Source organism: Acinonyx jubatus, chromosome E3, assembly GCF_027475565.1.
Source record: "Acinonyx jubatus isolate Ajub_Pintada_27869175 chromosome E3, VMU_Ajub_asm_v1.0, whole genome shotgun sequence".
Classification (NCBI taxonomy): Eukaryota; Metazoa; Chordata; class Mammalia; order Carnivora; family Felidae; genus Acinonyx; species Acinonyx jubatus.
The window spans coordinates 37,350,664-37,364,077 of record NC_069398.1 but is presented as its reverse complement, the minus strand read 5'-3'; the positions used below and the strand labels follow the sequence as shown (position 1 = coordinate 37,364,077).

General features: G+C 63.6%; 1 protein-coding gene across 1 annotated transcript in view; it reads right to left on the bottom strand.

The window, feature by feature from the left end:
* Positions 1 to 13,414, bottom strand: part of CACNA1H (calcium voltage-gated channel subunit alpha1 H) — a 61,497-nt gene that overhangs the window by 27,655 nt on the left and 20,428 nt on the right. The gene's annotated exons all lie outside the window — the stretch shown is intronic.

Sequence of the window (13,414 nt, the reverse complement as noted above, 5' to 3'; positions counted from 1 at the left end):
TGGGCTTTCTGTGGGGCTGCCTAAGCCGGACAACAAAGGGAGGAGAGCAATGGCCTAGGTGCCCAGAACCTGGGGCACGGTGGGGATAAGGCCTGGGGAGCTGAATGGGGTCAGAAACACCGGGCATGAAGGAGACTCCTCTGCAGGGGCTGGAAGCAGCCCGTGCCCTCGTCTCCCCCAGCCTCCTGGGCAGGGGCAGAGCCAGCAGGGCACAGTGCAGGGGCAAGAGCGGGTCAGGGCCAGCAGGGCACAGTCCGGCGTGGTGCCAGGCCACCAGGGTAATTATGTTCCCGCCGAGAGCGCCATAATTACAGTTAATGGGTTCAGCAGTAACAAGTGTTTCTTCTGTGGTCTGGCTGCAGAAAAACAGAAGTCAGCTTCCTGCTAAGGTGGCACCCTGGCCCCCAAGCCCCATGATGGGTTGTCCGGGGAGGACAGGCTGACACCCTGGGGGGTTGGGGGGGGGGGGTTCAGACAGCTGGGCTAACGGCAGCACCAAATACCCAGGGTGTACCCACTGTGCATAAGCCTGGATCCATCTGGGGATCTTGGGGACCCCCTGCACAGATTGGGTCCCATGCTGTCATGGCGTGCTGAGGCTGCACAAGGGCACTGGTCCTCTCCACCACCCAGGCACCACTCTGCTGGCCTCCCGACCCCTCTGTCCCTCCACTGCTGCGGTAATAGCTCTGTGGAGAGCTCACGCGTGGATAGGACGTGTGTGTGTGTGCGTGTGTGTGTCATGAAGACAGAGCTGTGGTCAGTGACACAGAATGGCTCAGCAGACCGGCCTGCAGGGAGACAAAGCCCCACATCCCCACCAGGCACGGCAAGTGGCTCTGGGCAGGCGACAGTGGGATGGCGTGAGGGAGTGCATCCCACCCCACCCCTCCTCCCTGACCCAGGTAGACCCTGGGTCTTGCAGGTGCACGCCCCGCCCCCACCTGGCAGGGAGGCAGCATACACAAGCCTGGGGCCCCCAATGTGCGTGTGCAGCCACCCGTGCAGGTGTGGGGACTGTCTGCCTCTTTGGAACCTGGAACCCCCTCTCTCTGTCCCAGCACCCCAAGCTCTCCCAGGCTGGGCTGCCTCCCCCACCAGGGAATCCTGTTTCTCCAGCCTGCTGCCTGACTTCTCCCAGGCTTGCGCCAGTGCTCACTCAAGATCCCCCTGGAGACCCCCCTGTAGGAACATCCAAACCAGGGAAGGTGTCCTCAATGAGGTGATGAATGTGAATGGTGGCCCTGCACCTGGCCCAGAACAAACCCACCGGCTACCCCCAAGCCCCTAATCAGCACTGCCACAGCCACTCCCGCCAAGCTGTGGTGTGGCCCCTGTTCTGGACCCTGGGGCACAGGGCCAGGCAAGGAATGAAGGGGTAGGTACAGGCATCTCCTGGCCTGGGGGTTTCTTGCAGGGGACCTGATCTAGACCCCGGAGCTGGTGTCAGGCAAAGCGGAGGACATCTACCCTCAACAGTGGGCAGGAGGCAGACTATTCAGGCCAGGAGCTGGGAAGGGCCCTCACTCCCCAGGAGGAGACACAAACCAGGCCCCCAGGAACTTGAAAAGACAGCTCTCCTGGGGGCCCCTGAGCTGGGGTCCTACCTCCCCTGTTCTTCCCAAACTGCTGGCAAGCCATGCCCGCCCATCCGCTTCAGGTTCCTCCTGACAGCGCTGCTCCTGTGGGCCTTGGCCCGCCTGCCCCACCCATGAGGCATGTCCTGGGGCTCAGGACCCCTCGGGCAGGAGTCTGGGTACCCATCCTGGAGAGCATGAACACAGGTTCATCCAAGAAGTAGGACGCTATCGGTGTGGGGGGGGGGGGGGGCGCACGCGCGTGGCTGGGATAACCACGCCGGTCAGCATGGCTCCAGCACCTAGAAAGTTCTCCATCCATCACTGAGGTCGCTCGCCCTTGTGGGGCTACTATGCTAGTGATACAGCCTCTATAGCCTCTGCCTCTCTCCCCCACAACCCCAAACACACACCTGGGAGGGAAGAGATCCTAGGGTCCCGCACCGGGGCCCCAAGACTTTGCCTCGGTCCGTGTAAAGGAAGGTGCATAGGAGCATGTGTGGTCCTCACAGGCAGCACAGGTCCTGTGGACAGCCAGGAGGCTCCCCCGAGACAGGGGTCACAGGGCTGAATCAGCCCCCCACATCAGCAAGGCCACCTTCCTCCCCCATCACACCTTAGTGAGTAGCTGAGGACAGGCAGTGCCACCCAGCTACCCATCCAGAGCCCAGTGACTTCTGGAGACTTAATTACACAGATGGGTTTTCTGGATTTTAATTAAAAATCCTTTAGGTTTGGAACCAACTTCTGCAAATTAGAGTCAATTTCCACCATGGGTCCAAGGAAGCCAAGCTGATGCGCAAGCAGGAGGAGGCAGCCACTCCTGCATAGGGAGGGGCCCACGTTGCTGCCCAGGGCCTGGCCACAGAGGCTCCGGGGGCTTGAGTCCAAAGCTGAATGAGATGGTCTCGCCCACAGGATCCCAGAGCCAGCAAGGCTCTGTCTGGCCAGCAGTGAGCCCTCTGACCTACACTCTTTGAGCGCCCTGGTCCCAGGGCCTCCCTCAGGGCTGGAGACCCCACCAGCGGCGGGGGCAGGGGTCCTGTCTGTCGGGAGACCCCTCAGGCGCCATGCCCACGCTGGGAGCCCCACACTCCGCACTCAGAGCCCTTCCAGTATATTCTGCCCAACCTGGCCTGACGCCAGCCTTTCATACCTCCCCGCCCCCCTTCAGGCCTTTGCTGAACCAAGGCTGCACCACCTCCCCACTTCTGGCAGCCACGCCACGGCTGGCCCCCCAGCCCTGGCGGGTGTGGAGGAGGGGCCCAGTCCTGTCCTGAGGCTCTCGGTGCCAACTTCCTGACCTCTCCGACCATGGCTCCGATGCACCCCACACAGACACCCCAACGCGAGGCCGCAGTGGCGAGGAGGTGGTGGCCGCTGTCCGTGGTGCTGAAGCGACCCTGCCGGAGCTTGCTCAGGGCTGGGCCACTTGCTGGACAGCCCGAGGGATACTGCTCGCCTGAGGGACTGAGGCTTTGCTGGGAACCGCTCCATCAATCCACCCTTCCTCATTCTCAGACTCCCAGCTGGTTAAGAAAAGCACACCAAGAGAGGCTTCGAAGATGGCACTGGCCTATGAGCCCCATCTCCTCCTGTCCCCGGGCGTGGGCACTGGGTGGGAATGTCCCAGAAGCGGGGGTGACCCCAGCAGGGGTGACCCCAACAGGGCTGGAAGCCAGAAGGGGCTCATGGCCACTCAGCCCCCCACTTTCACTGCCAACAGGGACCCTGACAGTCCGTGACACTGCCCCTCCCCAGTGACCGTGGTTTCTAGGGTCCCGGAACCAGGTGGAGTTCCCCGCAGATGCCTGCACGGCACGGGGCAGCGTGGTCCAAAGGGTGGTCCTGGACCCCCGAGCCAAAGCCTCATTGTTAACATGCAGCTCCCCACGGCCACCCAGCTGGCTCAAGGCCCCCAGACCCAGGGGGTGGGCCGTTTCTCCCCCTGCCCAGCTCTGAGCCAGAGGACGAGAGCCTGATGCCGACAATACCACTGCTTGCCCCTCCTCTTTTCTGAGCCTCAGCTTCCCCCCACCCCCATACGATGGGAGTGTGGCAGCTATATTTCAGGGGCTGAGGGAAGCACCCAGATTCCTTACCTTCTGTGAGAGCATCCAGCAGGCTCCATGTCCCCCCTACCCTCCCTCATCCTGAGAATGCCACTTCAGCTCCCCTGGCCGGCCCCACACACGAGGAGGGAGGGGATGTGGTGTTTTCACCAGAGGGACAGGGACAGGGGGCTGGACACCCCTCACTGAGAGACACACACCAACGGGGAACACAGCAGCTGGAGGGGCCCCTCCGCAGGGCATGTGGGGACCAGGCCCTGATCCCACAGGCTGGGCTCCCTGAGGGGCTGTCAGGAGATCACGCGGATAGATCTGCAAAGCTCTGTCTCCGGAAGATGAGAAAGCCCCGTGTAGGCCAGCCCCGCCCACCGCCCTCCAGAGCAATCTGCTCAGCCAGCTAAGCTCCATTAGACCAAATCCACGACAGCTTGGCGTAAATGTCCTCGTGTCTGGGGGGAGGGGGTGGGAGGGGGGGCGGCGGGGCAGGAGCATCAGGAAGCAGGGGGCCCAGGGTGGGGTGGGCCAGAGCCCCCTCCTCACCATGGCCTCAGCCAGGTCGGGTCCCCCGTCTGCCTGTCTGGGACCCACAGCAGCCGCCCCCGCAGCCGAGAGGCGGCCTTGGGCCGTTGTGATCCCCCGTACACGGGGAGTGCTCAGCCCAGACCCCCACGCGAGGCCCTCAGACACCAGCCTCGGACCCCGATGGGCCTTCAGTCTTCCTGGGTAGTGTGGACAAGTGGCCTGCATGGGCACATGGGGCGTAGGGATCAGCTCAGCCAGTCCAGGGGCTCCACAGGTGCACACGCCTGCCCCACAGACACACAGCGGCCGATGGAGGTCCCACATGCTGGGCCAAGGGCCCCACTCCGGTTGGACCGCTGATGGGGGCAAGCCCTTCCCAGCCCTGGGGGAGGTGGTGTGGGGCCTTCCGTGCCGCTGTGCATACAGGGCCTGCCGCCCCCGCCCCCCAGCCTTCATTCTCCTGAGCATTCAAGCTTGCTCTTCCATTTTGCTCCAGGAGAAGAGCGTATGTTTATTCATGGGGGAGAAAGCCCATCCTACAAGGGAAAACAATTCTGGGCCACTGACAGCAGACGTCTACTGTACCCCACACGGCTGAGTGGGTGGCTGCAGACAGAACAGCTGTGGGGCCGGAAGAAACACCCCACGCAGGCCCGAGCCAGCCGCAGACCAGACCCTGGGGCCCCGTGGGCAGCACGGGAGACCCCAAGAACCAGCCCACGTCTCAGTCACGGTGTGGCCTTCCCCGAGTCCAGCCCCTCCCGGGCGCTCCGCCCACACACCCACCAAGAGCCAGGCGGTTCCTGGGAACCAGTGAGGCTGCGGGCCGGCGAGCCAGGAAGTACCATGCGGGGCCCCTGAACATCAGACCGTGTCCACGGACAGGGTGCGAGGCTGCAGCGGGGCCGCCGGCACTGGCGCAGAAACACATCCTGAGCAGACGGAGACCACCGTTCGTGAAAACAGCTACCACGTGGAGGCTCGCTCCTCTAGGACGTGGCTTGACACACGTGTACGAGAAGACACGGGAAAGTTCCGGCAGAAACCCTCACGGGGAGGGAGTGAGACAGGGTCCAGGCCGAGGCCGGGCCGACGGGGCTGGCAGGAGTCGAGAGGCCACTTTTGCTGCCCCCTACCCACCCCCACCCCGTGCCCTCTCGGCCCCCCGGTTCAGTCTGTGTGATTATGCATCTTGCGTGTTCTTACTGGAGACACACGCGTGACGGGGCTTCCCCGCGGCCCCCATTCCTCTGCACCACTCGTGGACACCATCTCCAGCCCTCCAGGTGGGGCGGGCAAAACGGACAAGGGCTGAGCTTGGCATCAGGGCCCTCTGGAGACGGCCAGTTCCACGTGGAGCATAGATGGCTGCTGACAGCACCACGGACCCCATGTGGGCGCAACTCCCACCCAGGCGCACCCCAGTTCCTCAGACCATCAGGTCACACACGGCTCGGCACACCCCAGAGAGAGGAGGGCCCTCCGACAGACACGCACGGGCTCACGGCTGCCCATGGGAGGAAACAACTCAAACGTCCACTAACGCACGCGCGGATAAACAAGGTGTGGCCCATCCGTACAGTGACACATCCCTCTGGCCGAGAAGAGGAGCGGAACCTCCACACCTGCTACCACGTGGGTGAATGGCACAGGTGGGGCGCTCGGGGACAGAAGCCAACGGAAGAGGACGAGGGTTGCGGGACCTGGTTCCAGGACCTGTGTTGCCTGTGTCCACAGCAGGCAAATGTGGACAGACCATGGACTAGTGGCTGCCAGGGGCTGGGGGAGGGGGGCAGAGAGTGAGAGCTAGTGGGGACAGGTTCCCTGTGGGGTGATGGAATGTTCTGGAACTAGAAGAGCGGGAGGTTGCACCGCACCGTTAACACACTGAACTCTCCAGGACGTGTGCGTTTCACCTCAGTGACTGAAACACACAGAGTACTGGGGATTCTTTTTGACCACTCCATCTTGCTGGAGCCTCCAACCTGTCCTTGCTGTCCCTCAAATCCAGGCGGAGACTCAGGACCGGCACCTGGGCGGGCATGGAGGGACCCCCCCCCCCGGCTCCTCCGCCACGTGGCCTCCCTCCTTACAGGGTACAGCAACCCCCCAGCTCTGCGCAGATGGGCTCCCCAGCACTCCAGGGTCCTCCTGGTGGCTTCCCATCGTGGGTCCAGCTGCCCGTGGGGACAGCGTCCGACGACGCCTCCCAGAACTCACAGCGGACCAGGGTAGCTGGGCCCCTGGGACCCTTGAAAGGCAGAGCAGGAGCTCCAAGTAGGGTACTAAGGCAAAGCCACTTGCCATCTGCCCTGGGCTGTTGTAGCCCAGGGACACCCTTGACCCTCAAAAACCCGGCCTGGACACCCCTGGTCCCGGCAGGGTCCAGGGCTCCAGCCCCACACCGCAGGGCCTCAGCAGGTCCAAACCTGTGCACCTGCTAATGAAGCCCAAAGCCTGTGGGGACTCAGGCCTGGCGGGAGCCGCAGGCAGGGGTCTGCTCCCTGGTCTCGGGGGTTCTGGCAGGGCCCCTGCCCTTGGGGGACCCTGGTCTCCTGGGACCGACTCCTTCTCTGAAGCCCTGAAGGCCCCCTTGCTCAGCAGGTGTGGAGCGGAGACCTTTGGGGGCCCCGCCTGCACCCTATGGTGTGAACCACGCTGTGGTGGGCATCCATGTTCCTGCCGCCAGCATCCACCTTGTCGTCAGTGAGTCCCCCAAAGTCTTATCGCTTCTGCCCCAGCCTGGGGGGTCAGGCACCACCTGAAGGGAGAGCACGCCCCCACCCAAACCCCGGGCAGAGGTACCTTCCCTGGTTCCCGGTGACGATTATTCCATAAACACTCCTGCTTAATTAACTACCGATGAATCAACTGATTAAGGCTTCAGCCGGCATGACAGGGCCCAGCCCAGGGTGGGATGTTCAACTGCAGATTAGGGGGCCTCGGGGCAGTGGCACTGAACAGGAATGCGGGTGTGTCCGGGCTGGGTTCGCATACGCTGGGCCCCCAGGGAACATCTCGGTCATCTCAGCAGTGCTTGGGCTCAGCCGCTCAGACCTCTGCAGCACAGGCCCAGCACCCCTCACCAGGACTGACTGGTGTGGTGAGCGATGAAGCCGGTGTGGCTGAGACCCGTGGAAGACGGGGGGGGGGTGGGGGGGGGGTGGGAGGGTGGTGCCTGATGCTCTGGACAAAGCCAGCTACCCGGCACCTGCCACCATGCCAGGGCACCTCGTCTAACAGCTGTGGGAACGGACGATGCCCACGGGGCTCCTGGAGGAGGGCCTCTGTGCCACCAACCCTGACGCCCACAGGGGCACAGGCCCCGTGCTCCAGTCTCACATGGGGGGGACTCTGAGGAGGGAGAAGCAGCCACTCCAGATCCCACCACGAAGGAAGTTTCTCTCCCGCCTGAGGTTGTTGCCATGACAACAGGCTGCTGAAAAGGTAAGGAGGGGGCTCTGGGAAGGGTCCCCCCCCCAGCTCACTCCCTCCAACAGCCCCCGGTCTCCAGCCTCCCCACCCACCCCTTAGGCCACCACCGCAGAATTTTAAGTGGGGGAAGGGGGTGGGGTCCCGAAGATTGTCAGCGTCTGGGAAGAAGGGGATGATGAGGGGAAGGCCTGGGGGCTCAGGCCAGGTGCGCCTGCAGGCAGACTATTTCCAAGTCAGAGACACGGTGGCCTTTTCAGCCTGTCCCCACCACACACGTCCACGCTGCACAGGAAGGGCCCTGGTTCCCTGCAGCCAACTCCCATTCATGCAACCCGTGGGGACACAAGACCCCTGCCCCAGCCAGCCACACGGGCCCTGGGGAACCACAGGTCTGCCAGCCCATCAAGAACTCCCTGGATGTGGCTCACCCAGCACCTTGGCGACAGGATCTGCCACAGCCACTGTGGGGGGCAGCGGTACCCGCCCCCCGAATCTGACATGGGCCCTGCCAGCCTCTGTGCCCGCCTGTCCCCTGGCCTCTCCCAAATGGTTCCTCTGCTCTGAGCCCCAGGCCCCTGCTGCTTCCCCTCCGGCCAGACTCAGGCTGCAAGGAGCCCTCCTCCCCACTCTGTCCCCGTCCCCATCCGCTCGCCCGTCCCTAGGCCGGTGTGACTCATGCTCACTGGGCTCCGGCTGGGGTGGGGAGCCAGGAGAGCTGGCCAAACATGGAGCTGTTTGCTCTGGGCCTGCGGCTCAGGGTCACGCGGGGGGAGTTCAGGGGGGCCGGGCCGTTCCCGGGAAATCGCCTCCCCTGGGAAGACAAGAGGCTGTATGTAGGCCCCCTCCCCATCGGAGCCGGCCACCCACCCCGTGATAGGAGCTCATCACCCCACCCGTGCACACCTCGGCCACTGGAACATTCTTTCTCTGTTCTGAGAGCTTCTCCCTGTACCGGCGGCCCTGGACACTTCCGGAGCTGTGCTCTGGGACTCCCCAGGAAGCCAGCTCTAACCCAGCAATGAACCCCCTTCCCTAACCCCTGGGCACGCCTGCCCCCACGAAGCCCAGGGCATCCAGGGCTGAGGCCCACGTCCTGCCCAGCAGAGCCCAGTGCCTGGTTCTGTTCTGAGCAGTTCGTGGCACCGACGCCCCTGCTGCCGGCCTAATTTCTGAGCTCATCTGGGCACCATGTTGTCCTCGCCCTAGCGGCATCCACACCCATCTGCCGCAGAAGCAGCCCCCTGGACCCCGGCCGAGTAGGGCCCAGGGCAGCCAGACCTAGCAAGAGACCTAGCCTATGCCCAAGGCGTGCCTGTGCGCTGAGCATTGGAGACCAGCGTCTGGGCATGCGTGTGTCCGCTCAGGTGCGTGTACTACCCATTCCTGTGTGCCGTGCATGCCCCACACACGTGCATCGGAGCAGAAGATGTGCGGGCAGGCTAACAGGATCGGACACATACAGCCGAGCTCACCTTGCCAGGAGGGGGGTTGGAGGTTGGCTTTTCTCCGGAGGAAAGAGCGCCCCCACCCCACACAAAGCGAAACGCTCATTTACACAAACATCCTGGAGCCCGAGCACATGCCCACAGCTCCCTCTAATTGTGCACAATTTTAAAGACCATGCTAATTAGGAAGCGCGCTAATGTCTCTGCTTAGCTCTTAATAAGGAGCTTGATTTCGAATTTTTTCAAGGCATAATTGAGTGGAAAAGCACCCCGTCTCCACTTCCAATTATCATCCCGCAGGAAGCCTGACTGTGCTGGCCACTGACCCTCATGGAGACCCTGCCAGCCACTTGGTGGCGGCATGTGAGAGTGAGTTGGAGGCCCACAGCCCCCCTCCCAGGCCATTTTCCCGTCTGAAAGGGGAGCTAGCCCCCAGCTCTGTTCCTTTCCTGTATCTCAAGCTCTCCTGATGGATCTCCACGTCACAGCTCTGGCTCGGTTCCTGCTGGAGCAGCTGAGGGCTTGAACACTCCTAGGACCCGGCCATCCCTTCTGGCTGGCTTTGTCCTGGATGCAGAAGGCGGGTGGACTGGCCTTGCCACGTGAAGCCTCCTTCCCAGCGAGGCTCCTCTGCGCAGGCTGGGGCCCCCTGCAGGGGGCTGTGCATAACACCCCCCCCCCCCCCGACCCTGGAAGGGAAAGGCGTGGGTGGGGGGGGCACAGAGCCAGGAGGGCCCCCGGGGAGGAGGACAGACCGCCCGTGGGGACAGGGCTTCGGGGCCTGCTCTGGGCAGGAATTCTCCGGGCCAGAAATAACTGCCTCGGCACCAGTGCGCAGCTGCCCGAGGCCCAAATTAGCGACCCCGGGGGACTGGACGCTCCTTCCCTGGGAACTCGGCCTGGGGAACGCGCCTACCCCACCCCCAGCCGGCAGGCCTCCCGAGACCACGGCCCCATGGTGTGTAGGGGCTGAAGGCAGCTCCCTCCAGCAAGAGCCCCGGGCCACACCCCAGCAGTGACCGACCCGGAGGCCGGGAGCCCGCGGGTGGGGTCTGGCTTCCTCAGCTCTGCCCCACGGAGGGCAGGGCCAACCCCTCACGGTCCCACAAACACCCGACACATGCAGTGACCACGGTGGGAACACGCATCACGTGCAGGTATACATCTCTGCACACATGGGAGCCTGGCAAAGGGGCCCCCGCAGCAGGACTGTCCCCACGACCCTGCCCACCCCAGCCGGCCCCTCCCTGAAAATCCCAGCCTCCCCCCAGGCGTTGCCTGGCAACTGGGCATTAAGAAGGAAGGGCAGGGGGCGCCTGGGGGGCTCAGTCTGTTGGGCATCTGACTCGATGTCGGCTCTGGTCACCATCTCATGGTTGGTGGGATTGAGCCCCGTGTCAGGCTCTGTGCTGACTGCAAGGAACATGCTCGGGAGTCTGTCTCCCGCTCTCTGTCACTCTCCCGCTCTCTGTCCCTCTCCCGCTTGTGCACTCGCTCGCTCTCTCTCAAAATAAAAAAACATTAAAAAAAAAGGAAAAGGTGCTCCTCCATGGCACCCCCCCCCACCAACAGCTGGGCAGCCAAGGCCTCCTTCTGGGGGGGCTGGAACAGGGGAAGGGCCCCCAGACCTCCCACCCGAGGTCAGGGACCAAGTCCAGCCCCCACCCACAGATACGACACACCCTCTCCAAGGGCCCACAGGTCACCTTCCCCAACGTGCTGGTAGCCAAGAGCCCCCAGGCACAGGACAGCTGGGGGGCCTGCAGGGCACGGGGGTTTTTAAGTCCCTGGCAGGTTTAGGAAGTAGCCCACCAGCAGGAGGGCTGAAGCGGGGACAGCCGCGGGGGCCACCCACTCTCCTGAGCCAGTCACCCACTCAGTGATACCTCCGCCACCACTACCAGGCGTCCCCGTCAAGCCGGGACCCCTGGCACGGCACCGGTCCCACTGGATGGGGCCTGCCTTCTCGTCAGGGACCCCAGGGCTGCCCAGAGGAGGATGTTTGGGCCGAGCCCCAGGCTCGGGGGCTGGATCTGGAACCAGGACCGTGGTCCTGAGAACCCCACCAGGGCGCAGACTCCCATGGTGATCAACCACCCGCCGTGGGAATCGTCCCTGAGCGGGCCAGAGGCTCAGGCTGGCCACTAGCCAGAGCCCACGACAGAGACCCAGGCGGGCCCTCCGCTCTGACTCCTGGAGAGAACCCGGGGTCGGGGCTCCTGGGGGAGGAGTCACGAGCATGTGCTCCCCACACAGACCTCTAGGGGCCCCTGTAGCCCTTGGTAGGAACACACCTGGTGGCAGACTGCCTTCCCAGCGCCCGGCCTGGAGTTCAAATCCTGCCTCTGGAAGCAGCCCGAGCTTGGCTCCTCCCCCAAGGGCACCAACCGTCCAGAACCCACCCGTAGGGCAGCCAGAAGGACCCCCCTGAAAAGGCTCACCCTGGGCGAAGGGGCAGGAGTCCATGGACTCTGACCCCTTGTTTCACGGTGGACCCCAGAACCCAGGGACAAGAAAGCTCCTGGTCAGACAATAAGGTCAAGGCCAGTGGGGTCGCCCGTCTTAACCGGGCCACCTCTTCTAGAGCTTGGAGAGCCCCCTGCACCCAAGCAGACCTCCCAAATGTGCTGCTGAGCCAAGCATAAGACTGTGGGCCCCAAGCCCTCAGGAAGGCCCAGGCAGCCCCCCATTACTCCTCACGGGGAGCCACTCCCCCAGCCCCTCAGCCCGGCACCGGACCCCATAGGCCCTCTGGCCACGGAGGCTGGGGTGCTGGGCCTCGGGCCTCAGCCCTGGCCCTCCTCCCACCGCGTTATTAATAGCGGTGACATTTAAAAAGGATGGCCCAGAACCTCAGAATGCAGATTTCAAAGTGAAACCAGCTGAACTTGAGCTCGGCACCCGGTGCTGCCTCCATGCCTCCAGAGATCCGCCATGCCTCCAGAGACCCCTGCCGACCCCGGCCCATCGCCTGGCCCTGACATTTCCACACTGCCGTCACCGCCGGCGTCCTCACAGAGCCCGCCCCAAGCCCAGGGCCGACGTCCCTTTGAGCTTGGAGGAATGGACAGAGCACAGCACGATTCTGACCGCGGCTGAGGGTCACGGACATTCGTCTCAAGTAAGAAGTCACATTCCAGCCTGGGCCGAGGGGAAGGCAGGACGCGCTCATTTGAATTGTCCTGGAGTCAAGGTGCAAAGTGTCCCCGGTGCCAGGCCATAGCCAGCTTCCTTGCTCAGCCACCAGCGATGGGCCATTCACTCCCATGCTAGACCTGCCCAGCCCCGTCCCCCGGCCCTCCTAGGGGCTGAACTGTGTCCCCTCCAAATTCCTATGTTGCAGTCCTAATCCCTAGGGCCTCAGAACGTGCCTACATTTGGAGACAGGGCATTTTAAAGAGACGACTTATGTAAAATGGGGCCATGCGGGTGGGTCCTAATCCTACCCGACTGGTGTCTTTACAAGAGCGGCTCAGGACGGACACAAACACAGGGACAGCCACGAGAGGACACGGGGACGGGTCAGCCACTGCACGCCGAGAGGTCTCGGGAGGAGCAGGCCTGCCACGCCCGGATCGCAGACAAACTTCTGCTGCTGGAGCCACACGATCAGTGGTCACTGGTACTCATTACAGACGCGCTGAGCGCACAAACCCAAGTCCCCAGGCGCTGTCACTTACCTGGGGGAACTTCCCTGTCCCCTTGGCCAGTCCTGGCTCACCCTGCAGCTGACCCCGATGCCCCGGCCCCACCAAGCTCCAGAAATTGGGGTGAAGAGACTTGGGGAGTGGCAATGGGGATCCTGCTGCCCAGACAGACGGGGCAGTCGGGACAGTTCAGTTTCTGAGCTCTTTGGCCCCGTCTGTCCCGATGGGTGGGGGAGGGGCCCCAGCAGCAGCCAGGTTCTGCCACGATGGGTGTGGTACAAAGAGCTCCCAGGGACCAAGGAGGACCACCGGGGACCAAGCTCGTCACCACTTCCCACAGGAAGACCGAGCAGCCCAGGTCGTGCACAGAGAGGCAGGCTCCCTGAGCTGCCCGAGGGCACAGATGGCTGGCCCGCAGCTCCCTAGGGACAGGACCCCCCAGACCCAAGTCCCCCGCCAGGCGGGCTGCACGCAGGGTTGGGCTCCGAAAAGCCACCAGGGTAGGCAGGCGGGGACAGGTGCCCCATCGCCCCACGGGCCAGGCCTGGGTGATTCTGAAATGTCAGTGGCGGCCCTCAGCACGACACGGGAGGGAAACGTTCCCACGGGTGATGCCAGCTCCCAGTCAGGCAGCAATGAGAGATCCGTGCAGCGGCACACGGGATGCCAACAGCCAGGGTGGCGGCGGCACAAATATTTCAAACAGCACGGCGTTG